Source organism: Neolamprologus multifasciatus, chromosome 4 (assembly GCF_963576455.1).
Source record: "Neolamprologus multifasciatus chromosome 4, fNeoMul1.2, whole genome shotgun sequence".
Lineage (NCBI taxonomy): Eukaryota > Metazoa > Chordata > Actinopteri > Cichliformes > Cichlidae > Neolamprologus > Neolamprologus multifasciatus.
Window position 1 is genome coordinate 12,430,341 of NC_140442.1, and position 12,246 is coordinate 12,442,586.

A 12,246-nucleotide genomic window follows, 5' to 3' on the forward strand; every position below is an offset into this window, starting at 1 on the left:
AAGCACTGCTTCCAGCCAAGAGTGATACCATATATACCCTATAGCTGTAGAAAAGGCTAACATTGTTATCGTTTTACAAAAAAACAGCTAAACATGAGAGGTTTTTGGACAAAGTTTGTGTTCTCCATTCTTTAAGCACCGGTTCGAGCACCGTTTAAGCACCAGCACCGTTTCAAAAGTACCGGTTTGGCACCGGTATCGGATAAAACCTAAACGATACCCATCCCTAGTTACAAATTTTTTTGAAGGATGTTGTGTTCAGATGACGACACTATGACACTGTAGGGTGAGTGTGGCCAACTTTAAATGACTGGTAAAATACAACAGAGGCTTACAAAATGTAGGCAGAAGATCTAACATGAAGAGTCCAACTGCCGCTGTCTCTGCAGAGGACTTTTTTTGGTTGTTTCATCAGCAATTTGTGATAAATGTAATACAGTTAACACTGAAAGAACAAACAGAAGAGAAACAGAACAAAACAATACAAAATCTTTGGTAGCGTTAGCATATTTCTTTAAACATTTAGGGTATGTTTATATAAACAGCCAATTGTATATTAAGATGCATAATATGTTTGCTAACCTAAAAGACAAAAACACTTAATCTTATTTAAACAACCTTTTTTGTGGGTATCAGATAATGGGATAATGTGAAAAGAGCGTCTTCTGGGCTCTGTGCACATGGAGCAAATATAGCGAGGGTGGGTCAGCAGTTTGTCTTTTCTCCCTGAGGCCTGGGAACTGGGCTTGTGTCCTGATGTGGACAAACAGATTATGTGTGATTGGACAATAAAGCACACTCAGCTCACTGACAGACGTCTCGTGCTACCATTGCTTCCCAGGATCGTCATTGTGCCACAGCTGCAGAGGCAACAGGTGCATTTGAAGGTGTGCATTTGTGAATGAATATTTCATATTTACATATCTTATCAAGCAACCATGTGTGAAAATAGGGCATGCAAATTAGCAAGCAAACTGGGCTTTGGGTCTCAGGAAATAAATGGTTAAGGAATATTTTGAGCCTTATCAGATAAAAGTGGTGAATTGTTTATATCTCCATATTAGATAATATCCGTCAGTCTTCTTAATGGCTAAATGAATAATAACCTTGAGTCAAGACTCTATTGTTAAAGTGCATGTCTAAAAGCAGGATGTATTCCTGGTTCAGACCAGCATGACCAGTAAGAATTCTAAAATGTAAAAGGTAACAATCTATAGTTAAATATGAAATGGTCTTTAGCAGAAGGACAACAGAATGTCCAATATCAGACTGTTAAAATGGAAATTAAGACTGCTCATATGAAATGAGTATGAATACATGCTTAGTGAGCACGTTATTAGGTACACATTGCTTTCAGAACTGCCTTAAATTTTCATGGTAAAAGTTGCTGGAAACAGCTGAACATCCATGAAATGAATCTCCACCACATCCCACATTTTCTTTATTGGATTGAGGTTCAGTGTGTTGTGGATTCAGAGATCCTCTTCTGAGTATTTCAGCAGAAACACTCAGAAGAGAGACTCATATTCATTCACTTAAATCACCCTTTTTCTCCATTTGTATGCTTTGAACTTTAGCAGGTCAAAGCTTGATCATGTCTACATGTCTAAATGCACCACGTTGTTGCCATGTGATCGGCTGATTAGGTATTTATGTTCACAACCAGCCGGACAGATGTACCTAACCGAGTGAGGGTATATCAATCTCTGACTTTCTTTTCTCTCTCTCTCAGCATGTTCTTGCATGTCTTTTATGCAAGAAGAAAGAAGTGAAGATTTGCAATGAACACCACACAATCTGTCTTTAACTTTGTGTTTTTAATTAAGTACAAACACAAACTACAGTTGAGATTTAACTAGGCTTTTTTGACTAAGTAGCTACTGATCACTGCAAACTCTATAGTAATTATTACAGCACATTTTATTGCTGTACTCTTAACACACCAACGCACCCACACTGGCTGAGCAAGTACATGAAATTGCAGCGTCACAATAGTATTGAAGATTAAAATAAGACATAATTTTTCTAAAAAAAAAAAAAACTTGTTCTGATTCATAGTCTGCGCCTTGTCAATTCAATTCAATTCAATTTTATTTATATAGCGCCAAATCACAACAAAAGTCGCCTCAAGGCGCTTCATAGATACAGAGAAAAACCCAACAATCATATGACCCCCTATGAGCAAGCACTTTGGCGACAGTGGGAAGGAAAAACTCCCTTTTAACAAGAAGAAACCTCCGGCAGAACCAGGCTCAGGGAGGGGCGGCCATCTGCTGCGACCGGTTGGGGTGAGAGAAGGAAGACAGGATAAAAGTGTTGGGTCTGTCTAGCACAGGCCCACCGCTGGAACGAGACAATTTAAAAACACAGCAAAAGCATTGAACACCAAGTAGGAAAAGTTCTTCGTGTTACTCATGCATGAGGGAGACCTGCCTGGAGCCAAGTGTCGTTCCACCACTTGACCTCCGTCAGACTCTCAGCCAGGTTCCCCATAAAACTCCTTTTATTGTGGTTACATGAATATGCATAGGGTCATTAACATATAACATCTTACATAGGTATACATGTGAACAAAGGATTGTGTGTGTGTGTGTGTGTGTGTGTGTGTGTGTGTGTGTGTGTGTGTGTGTGTGTGTGGGGTCAGAGCGTGACCCCATAAAGACTTCCCTAAACCTGCTGGTCTGGAAGTCCAGCAGTCCATCTAAACAAAAGGCACTTAGCCTAAAACAGATATAGCCACGTTTATCCTACCATAAAACAATAAAACAAGGTACGACCTCTTCCCATGCTCCCAGGATGTAGGTGTGGATTCCAGAACACTCTGAATCCACACCAAGCCTTTGCAGCCTGCTAAAGATCACACATCCTATCACTACACAATTAATTATACACCTCTAAGCATATATAAGTAGATATTTCTAAGCATAAATGACAATCAACATTACAAAACCTAACAAAAAGACATGCTGTGGAAGAGAGACAGAGGTTAATAACAGATATGATTCAACACAGAGAGGTCTGTTAATACATAGAGAGCGAGAAAGGTGACTGGAAAGGAAAAACTCAATGCATCATGGGAATCCCCCGGCAGCCTACATCTATTGCAGCATAACTAAGGGAGGATTCAGAGTCACCTGGTCCAGCCCTAACTACATGCTTTAGCAAAAAGGAAAGTTTTAAGCCTAATCTTAAAAGTAGAGATAGTGTCTGTCTCCCGAATTCAAACTGGAAGCTGGTTCCACAGAAGAGGGGCCTGAAAACTGAAGGCTCTGCCTCCCATTCTACTTTTAAATACTCTAGGAACAACAAGTAGGCCTGCAGAGCGAGAGCGAAGTGCTCTAATAGGGTGATATGGTACCACAAGGTCATTAAGATAAGATGGGGCCTGATTATTTAAGACCTTGTATGTGAGGAGCAGGATTTTGAATTCAATTCTGGATTTAACAGGAAGCCAATGAAGGGAAGCCAAAACAGGAGAAATATGCTCTCTCTTTCTAGTCCCTGTCAGTACTCTTGCTGCAGCATTTTGGATTAGCTGAAGGCTTTTCAGTGAGTTTTTTGGACATCCTGATAATAATGAATTGCAGTAGTCCAGCCTGGAAGTAATAAATGCATGAACTAGTTTTTCAGCGTCACTCTGAGACAGGATATTTCTAATTTTAGAGATGTTGCGCAAATGGAAGAACGCAGTCTTACATATTTGTTTAATATGTGCGTTGAAGGACATATCCTGGTCAAAAATGACTCCAAGGTTCCTCACAGTGTTACTGGAGGCCAAGGTAATGCCATCCAGAGTAAGAATCTGCTTAGATACCATATTTCTAAGCTTTTCAGCACCGAGTACAATGACCTCAGTTTTATCTGAGTTAAGAAGCAGAAAGTTAGTGGCCATCCAGGTCTTTATGTCTTTAAGACATTCCTGCAGTTTAACTAATTGGTGTGTGTTATCTGGCTTCATGGACAGATAGAGCTGGGTGTCATCTGCATAGCAGTGAAAATGTATGCTATGTCTTCTAATGATGCTGCCTAGGGGAAGCATGTATAATGTAAACAGAATTGGTCCTAGCACTGAATCCTGTGGAACGCCATAATTAACCTCAGTGTGTGAAGAGGACTCTCCATTTACATGCACAAATTGGAGTCTATTAGATAGATATGATACAAACCACTGCAGTGCAATACCTGTAATACCTACAGCATGTTCTAATCGCTCTAATAGGATATTATGGTCAACAGTATCGAATGCTGCACTAAGGTCAAGAAAGACAAGCACAGAGATGAGTCCACTGTCAGAGGCCATAAGAAGATCATTTGTAACCTTCAGTAAAGCTGTCTCTGTGCTGTGATGAGCTCTGAAACCTGACTGAAACTCTTCAAAGAAGCCATTCCTCTGCAGATGATCTGTTAGCTGTTTGACAACTACTCTTTCAAGGATTTTTGATATGAAAGGAAGGTTGGAGATTGGCCTATAATTAGCTAAGACTGCTGGGTCTAGAGATGGCTTTTTGAGTAAAGGTTTAACTGCAGCCACCTTGAAGGCCTGTGGTACATAGCCGATTATTAGAGATAGGTTGATCATATATAAGATCGAAGAATTAATCAATGGCAGGACTTCTTTGAGCAGTTTTGTAGGAATGGGGTCTAAAAGACACGTTGATGGTTTGGAGGAAGTAATTATTGAAGTTAACTCAGAAAGATCGATTGGAGAAAAAGAGTCTAACTTAACATCAATGGTACTAAGAGTAGCTGTAGATAATATTACATCTGTGGGATGATTATTGGTAATTTTTTCTCTAATGATAAAAATTTTATTTGTGAAGAAGTTCATGAAGTCATCACTAGTTAACGTTAAAGGGATGGTTGGCTCAAAAGAGCTCTGACTTTTTGTCAGCCTGGCTACAGTGCTGAAGAGAAACCTGGGGTTGTTCTTATTTTCTTCAATCAGTGATGAGTAGTAAGCTGTTCTGGCTTTGCGGAGGGCTTTTTTATAAAGCAACAAACTATTTCTCCAGGCTAAGTGATGATCCTCTAAATTTGTGACACGCCATTTCCTCTCCAGATTACGAGTCATCTGCTTTAGGGTACGTGTTTGAGAATTATACCACGGGGTCAGGTACTTCTGATTAGAGACCTTAGTTTTCACTGGAGCTACAGTATCCAGAGTCGTACGTAGTGAGGAGGTGAAATTATTAACAAGATAATCGACCTCTGTTGGGGTAGCGTTCAGATAGCTGCTCTGCTCTATGTTGGTACAGGGCATTGACGATGATAACAGTGGCTGGATTATATTCTTAAACTTAGTTACAGCGCTTTCAGAAAGACATCTACTTTGATAAAGTCCACTCTCCACTGCTGCGTAATCAATTATTGTAAATGTAAATGTTATCAAGAAATGATCAGACAGGAGAGGGTTTTCAGGAAACACTGTTAAATGTTCAGTTTCTATGCCATATGTTAAAACAAGATCTAGAGTGTGATTAAAGTGGTGGGTGGGATCTTTTACATTTTGAGAGAAACCAATTGAGTCTAATAACAGATTAAATGCCATGTTGAGGCTGTCATTTTTAGCATCAACATGGATGTTAAAATCACCCACAATAATTATTTTATCTGAGCTCAGAACTAAATTAGATATAAAGTCTGAGAAATCAGACAGAAACTCTGTGTAAGGCCCAGGTGGACGATAGATGATAACAAGTAAGACTGGTTTCTGAGTTTCACAGCTGGGGTGGACAATGTTAAGCATCAGGCTTTCAAATGAATTAAAAGTCTGTCTTGGTCTTTCATTAATTAATAGACTGGTGTGAAAAATTGCTGCCACACCGCCCCCTCGACCTGTGCTTCGAGACTTCTGGTAGTTAGAATGACTCGGGGGTGTTGATTCATTTAAACTAACATAATCATCCTGCTGCAACCAGGTTTCTGTAAGGCAGAGTAAATCAATTTGTTGATCAATTATTAAGTCATGTACTAACAGAGACTTGGAGGAGAGAGACCTAATATTTAATAATCCACATTTCACTGTTTTACTCTTTGGTTCAGATGTGGATACTGTATTGTTCTTTCTTTGTAAATGTTTAAGGTGTTTATTGCTGGTTTTTATTTTGTTTTTTGTCCTTTTGGAAGCTGACACAGTCAGCTTCCAAAAGGACTTCATTTGACTTCATTTTAAAGCATATATATAAAGTAAAACAACAATAAAAGTAACAGTTTCACCCAAAAAAAAAGCATCAAACTCCTCATTAAACCACACTGTACAGTCATTGGTTTGAACACTAATATTTATACTGTTCGCAAACAAAAGTGTCATCATTTATTTACCCACTGATTTTAATCAAACTTTTACTCACCCACATCAAGAGCAGGAGTGAGTGATAATTTTCAGTAACTACATTCTGCAAATGTTTGTCACATCGTTTAGATCCCAGGATATGAATAAGTAGCATATGTCTGATACAGAATCCTAGTGGATCCATGAAAAAACATTTTCCTCATGTTTCAAGGCTGGCAAGCTGCTCAGGCAAATTGGCATCATTTACTCAGTTTCATAGGACGCAGGAGTGAGGAGAGAGACCGGACTCATTGGTTTGATTAATGCATGAGCATCATCACTCAGGTTGTTAGTGCTCATTAGCTGTGTTTGAGAGGTTGCGTTATCGTCTCTCTCAAGCAGAGCAGCATCCCATGGGTACACATGATTTGGGAAGCAACCCGTTCATGTAATATGAAGATGACTTTCTCAGCTTACGCGCACACACACACACACACACACACTGGCACCTCACACACGGCCTCATCTTGGAGATATCCCTCACCAGCGCCTGATGATCTGTCAACACCCCTACAACCCCCTTAAATTAAATAAATGTGTAATCAGATTGTAGCCACCAAACACACACTAGGCTCAATAAATCCAATATCAGAGACAGTGTGGTGGTTTACAGCAGAAGCTCTGAAACAGAGTGACATGGCTTTGGGTAAATTTACTGGCCTGGATGGAAGTCTAATAACTACAAGCTTCTGTCAAATGGAAAAAAGAAAAAAGAGTAATGCTGCTAGAAGCTATGATGCGGAAGATTAACCAAAAAAGCATACAGTGTGCCGTGTTTGTTTGCAGTTTTTATGCCATCCTCTGTCTATGTTAAGTAATATGCATATTTCCAACAGACTAAATGAGCCCCTCAAAGCTGGAATGAATCAGCTGTTCTTTCCTAATTTAAGATGTCAGGTCAGCTTAATAGTGGGAGACACTTTGTTCTTCAGCTCGTCTAGTTTTTCATAATTTCCAGAGGAGATTAGAATAGAAAAAGACTCCCGGAGTACTTATAGTAATTTGCTCAAATCAGGATGTAACAGCTAAATTAATAGCCTCAAATAAAGCCTGCATTGACAGGAAAACAGTTTTATGAACCATAAATGGTTCCTTCAATTACTTTCATCCTGCCTTTATAAAAGACACTAATTCACTTTAATATAGTTTGAAATCCACATCAAATTGACTTTTTTTTAACCTGCGAGTGATAAATAAGTTGATAACTTTGAATAACAGCTTGTTATTATCATGCATGCAGATGTTACAGCAGAGGTCTCTGTTTTTTCAGACATGTGGATTGATTAAAACTGATGGACTACATACTAAGGGGGAACTATACTGAGATGCAGAACCAGAGGGTTAATTTCTATTAGCCCAAGAAGCTTTGGATAAAACATCTAATTTTGGCAGGGGCCGACCTGTATCGCTGAGTGGAAACAATGGTATTAGACAAACACCCTAAGCCTTTTTTCTGACCACTGTAAAGACAATGTGGAAGACGTGTGCAGACAGCTGGAAAATCTTGAATTGCCTAAGAATAGAATGTGTTGCTTTTACTTGCTGCTCAAAAGTTTGTCCGCAATTCAAACTGACAACTGGAAGAGCAAGCAGGGAGTGCCAACCGCCGTCAGTGCCCTATCTTTCAAAATTGGCGTGAAAAATAATAATAATAAACAAAAAGATTACTTGAAACTATTCATGATTTGGATCAGCACCAAAATTCAGTGCATTCATCATTTGCCCATCCTCCTTCTCCCCAGAAAGTTTTATTTAAAAAAAAAAATAAGCCTGGTAATTTTTACATAATCCTGCTGACAAGGAAAACACAACCTACGTGCTGGAAGTAATGAAGCTTCCTGAGGCTGCAAGGGAATACTGACAGTGGTACACAGTCACTTTACATAGCTCTGCTCCAAATTAATTTGTTCTAGTTTCTCAGTCATTCCACTTCACGTCCCCTGTGTTTTATCTGAGTCAAAGCTGAAGCTCAGTCAGCAACGAGGAGACTGATTTGAGTCTGTAAGGTGAGGTCAGGAAGTAAGTTGGCACGAGGGTCATAAAAGGAGAATGTTTTGTGGTGATTTCACTCTACACCTAAATCAAATGATTTTTTTTCAAGCAACCAGCCTTGGGGCTTAATTATTAATATTACTATTATTATTATTTTTAGGTATTCTTGCTATTTTTGTGTGTATCATGTGAGCATAGAGAAATCCATAAAACACTAGTAAAGAGGAACAAACATGGCCCAGTCTTTCATCACATTTCAATAACGGGGATTTCGGGGGAATTTAGTAATGCATGCTTAAATTTGAATTACAAAACCTGCTGCAAGGATATTGGTAATTATGGTGTGCGGCAAACCGAAACCACACTAATGCTCTTGTATTTCATGCTTTTACTGGGAGATGACAGCAATCATTACAGACTGGGCAACTGAACAGAGTTTCCTAGAGAGGCATGTAATGCCTCACCTCAGGGAAAGCCAGTGCAACTGCTGTACCTCACTGGCAGTTCAGTGTTTTTCATAAATGGTGTTCACCTCCCTTCAAGCTCTAATTAACACTTTACTTTTAAAAATACCACACTCTCTTAGGGCACATCTCCCCTGACACAAGCAGCTCTTAATAATTATGACACTTAGCTGAGTTCCTGTAATATGGCATGCAGTCATGTTTGTGTGATGGTGATGACTAAGCAGCATGTCCCTGGCTCAAATCGATTGTTCTGACTTCTGAAAGCAATAAGCTTTGCAGCCAGAAGCAGCTTGACATCGATGTGACCTTCTTAATGGGGGTCTCTGACTGGACTATATGCTTTTTATTCTGACCGTCACCTGAAGGACGAGGCGTAACGTCCTGCTCAAGGGTTCATGACCACTTTGATGGCCGCGTTAAAAAGTTAGCAAGGGCATGTCACTTTAGTCTGGCCTCGTTGTACTTTGTGAGACTGCTGAGTGAGGTTCTACATCAGCAGCACACTCCTCTGCTACCTGCTGCCGCTCTACATTGAAGAAACAGGTCCAGTGAACTGAAGCTGCCAAGAGATTAAAGCTGTTTTTCCAACTCTCTGCACATTCTTGTGCTCAGCAGCCTGTTGAGTGAACACTGATGCACAATGTAAGCACCCCCCCCCCCCCCCCCCCGCCCCCAGCCCCTGCCGAGGCAGGAGATGTAAACAAACATGCAAACAAATTCATGATTATCCAATGGAGATGAACTGTCTGCTTATCCGCAAATCAGTTGGTAAAGCGCCTGCAGTGAATTCATGTCTGCTCATTAATCCTCACCGCGTGTGCCAGGACCCACAAGTGCACTAAATCCCCACCACCAGTGACTCCACCAGAGTTCTGCAGAGTGATAACCTGACTGTTATGCTCTACAGAGAGGTCATTCGCTTTGTTTCATTAACCAAGCAGGATTTATGCACAGCTCTGTCACAGTTGAATTGATGCACAAACAGTAAGGGAAGGACTAAACCAGAAACACTGGAGAATTTAAAAAAAAGAAAAGAAAACTGCAAACAATTTCATGGTTAAAAAGAAAAAGAAAAAATCAACACACCACGACACTCCAAAAGTCCAAACTGTCTAGACTCCTTTTAATTTGACTGAAATATATAAATATATTTGGCATCTCATGCTGTAGTTGCCTTTCAGAGAATGGATGTATATTTAGCATTTACATGTCATAACGCTTGCTTTTTTTAAAAAAAGAATAAAAAACGACATTCTTCTTGGGCCAGACGTGTTCAAATCCCGCAAAAAGAGCCACGAGGTCTTCTTCTGTGAAAATGGAAAAACAATTTATCTCTAAGCCATTCATTATCTCCGTGAAGCCCATCAAATAAAAGACCCCCTGATTACAAAACAAGCCATTTCCCCCTTGCCACGAAACCACATCCCCCAACCACAGACTCCTGTCTCAGTGCACAACCTCTCTCTGGTTGGCAGCTGCTGCCTGCAGGCCTGCCTCTTAATCGGAGCAAGAAAGATTAGGCTGCTCACCTGAAACATCCGCTGGTTTATCCAACATCCCACCTGCAGATGCAGCTGAATACATTGGCACTTCACTCTCCAGGCTATCAACCCTACCTGCCTGGTGTCATCCACCAGTATGAGCACTTGTGTGCCAAGGATTGCTCTGCTGCAGTGATGTACAATATGCCATTACTGTGGTGATAACGTGCCTGCCATCTGCCCTTAGTGAAAAAATAAACTACTGTATACAGCTTAGTACCTTAATATATGTGATGCTTTTTTTCCTGGTGTTTCTAAGCCTGAAAAAAGTCATATAGCTCCCAAGGTCATTATATACCAGACACCAGACATCATATTTTTTTTTGGTATATGATTAAAAGCATAGAACACACAGAACGCACAACCTTGTGCCGTGTCATCTCATCTCAGAGTCATTTTTTATCTCATTATGTGTCTTTGTTGTGCTGCACCTCAATGGCTGACCTTCAGTGCTGCTGAAGATCAGCAAGCAACTTCATAGCAAATCATTATCTCTTTTCTATCTCTGTTACCTCCTGATAGTCAAAAACCTGGCTAGCTTTTCATCATTTTACCCAGAGTTATCTTTTACGTGCATGTGTGTGATTTAGGAATATTTCATTCAGGAAAATACATTATTCTCATCCAGCGAGGTATTTATAATCATGCTGCACTTTTAAAGCCTTGTTTTCATGGTTGCCCGAATCGTCTCGGAGATGACAAGTCTTTGTAAGCCCTAAGACAGCTGCACTGATCACTCTATTGCAGTTCCAGTTTTAACCTTCAGGTGTGCCTCAATGTTTATTTGTATTTGGAAACTGAAGGCCAGACCCAGGATTAAGTCAGACTTAAAAGGCGGGTTTACTAAACCACACAACCTTGAGAAAGATGGATGGACTAGAACCAGGCCAGAAATGACTACATGAGTCACTGCTGTGGTTTTAGGTCTTCAAATTGGGGGAGGATTTACTGTTGTGGCCAATTCTAGAAAAACTAGGAGGATTAGATGTGTACATCCATTCACTGCTGTGTGAGTGTGTTTTTTTTTTTCCCTGTTAGATCTAATGAATTTTGCTATCTCAGCCACATTTGCAAACAGGAGTAAGAATCTACAACAGAGCTGGAAGAAGTATTTAAGGCAAGTGGCAATTAGAGCTGAAGAACAATGGCGATGGTAACATTGAGTAAATTGTGGCTGATTAACACTAAACACAAAAAGATCTAGCTGAAGATAAATGGTCTGTATTTGTATAGCGCTTTACTAGTCCCTAAGGACCCCAAAGCACTTTACACATCCAGTCATCCACCCATTCACACACACATTCACACACTGGTGATGGCAAGCTACATTGTAGCCACAGCCACCCTGGGGCGCACTGCCAGAGGCGAGGCTGCCGGACACTGGCGCCACCAGGCCCTCTGACCACCACCAGTAGGCAACGGGTGAAGTGTGCATGTTGCCCAAGGACACAACGACCGAGACTGTCCAAGCCGGGGCTCGAACCGGCAACCTTCCGATTACAAGGCGAACTCCCTATTAACCTAATGGTGACATTTGGCTATTACATTTTATTAAAAGATGGGTGTGTCTGGGTGTAGTATAATATCATAATGTAACATTTAGAAACGTCATGCAATGTGAACCTCATGATGGCACTATGAAGAGTGACAGGATCAGTAAAGTTATTGGGTTTTTTCCTGTCAGGTGACAAAACACACACCGTGATGCTTTTATATCTCTGTAAGAATTGTCTGTGAAGGTTCTCAGCCATCCAGGTCATCGTAGTCTAAGCTCCTTAGGCCTCTGTAAGAATTTAAATATATAATGATTATAATGATTCAAGGGTCCGGGGGTGGGCGTCCGGGTACACACCGGCTCACTCCTTGGCGGCTGCTTATCGGGGCCTGGAGCCTGGGGCTCGCTTGGGCCACTTCG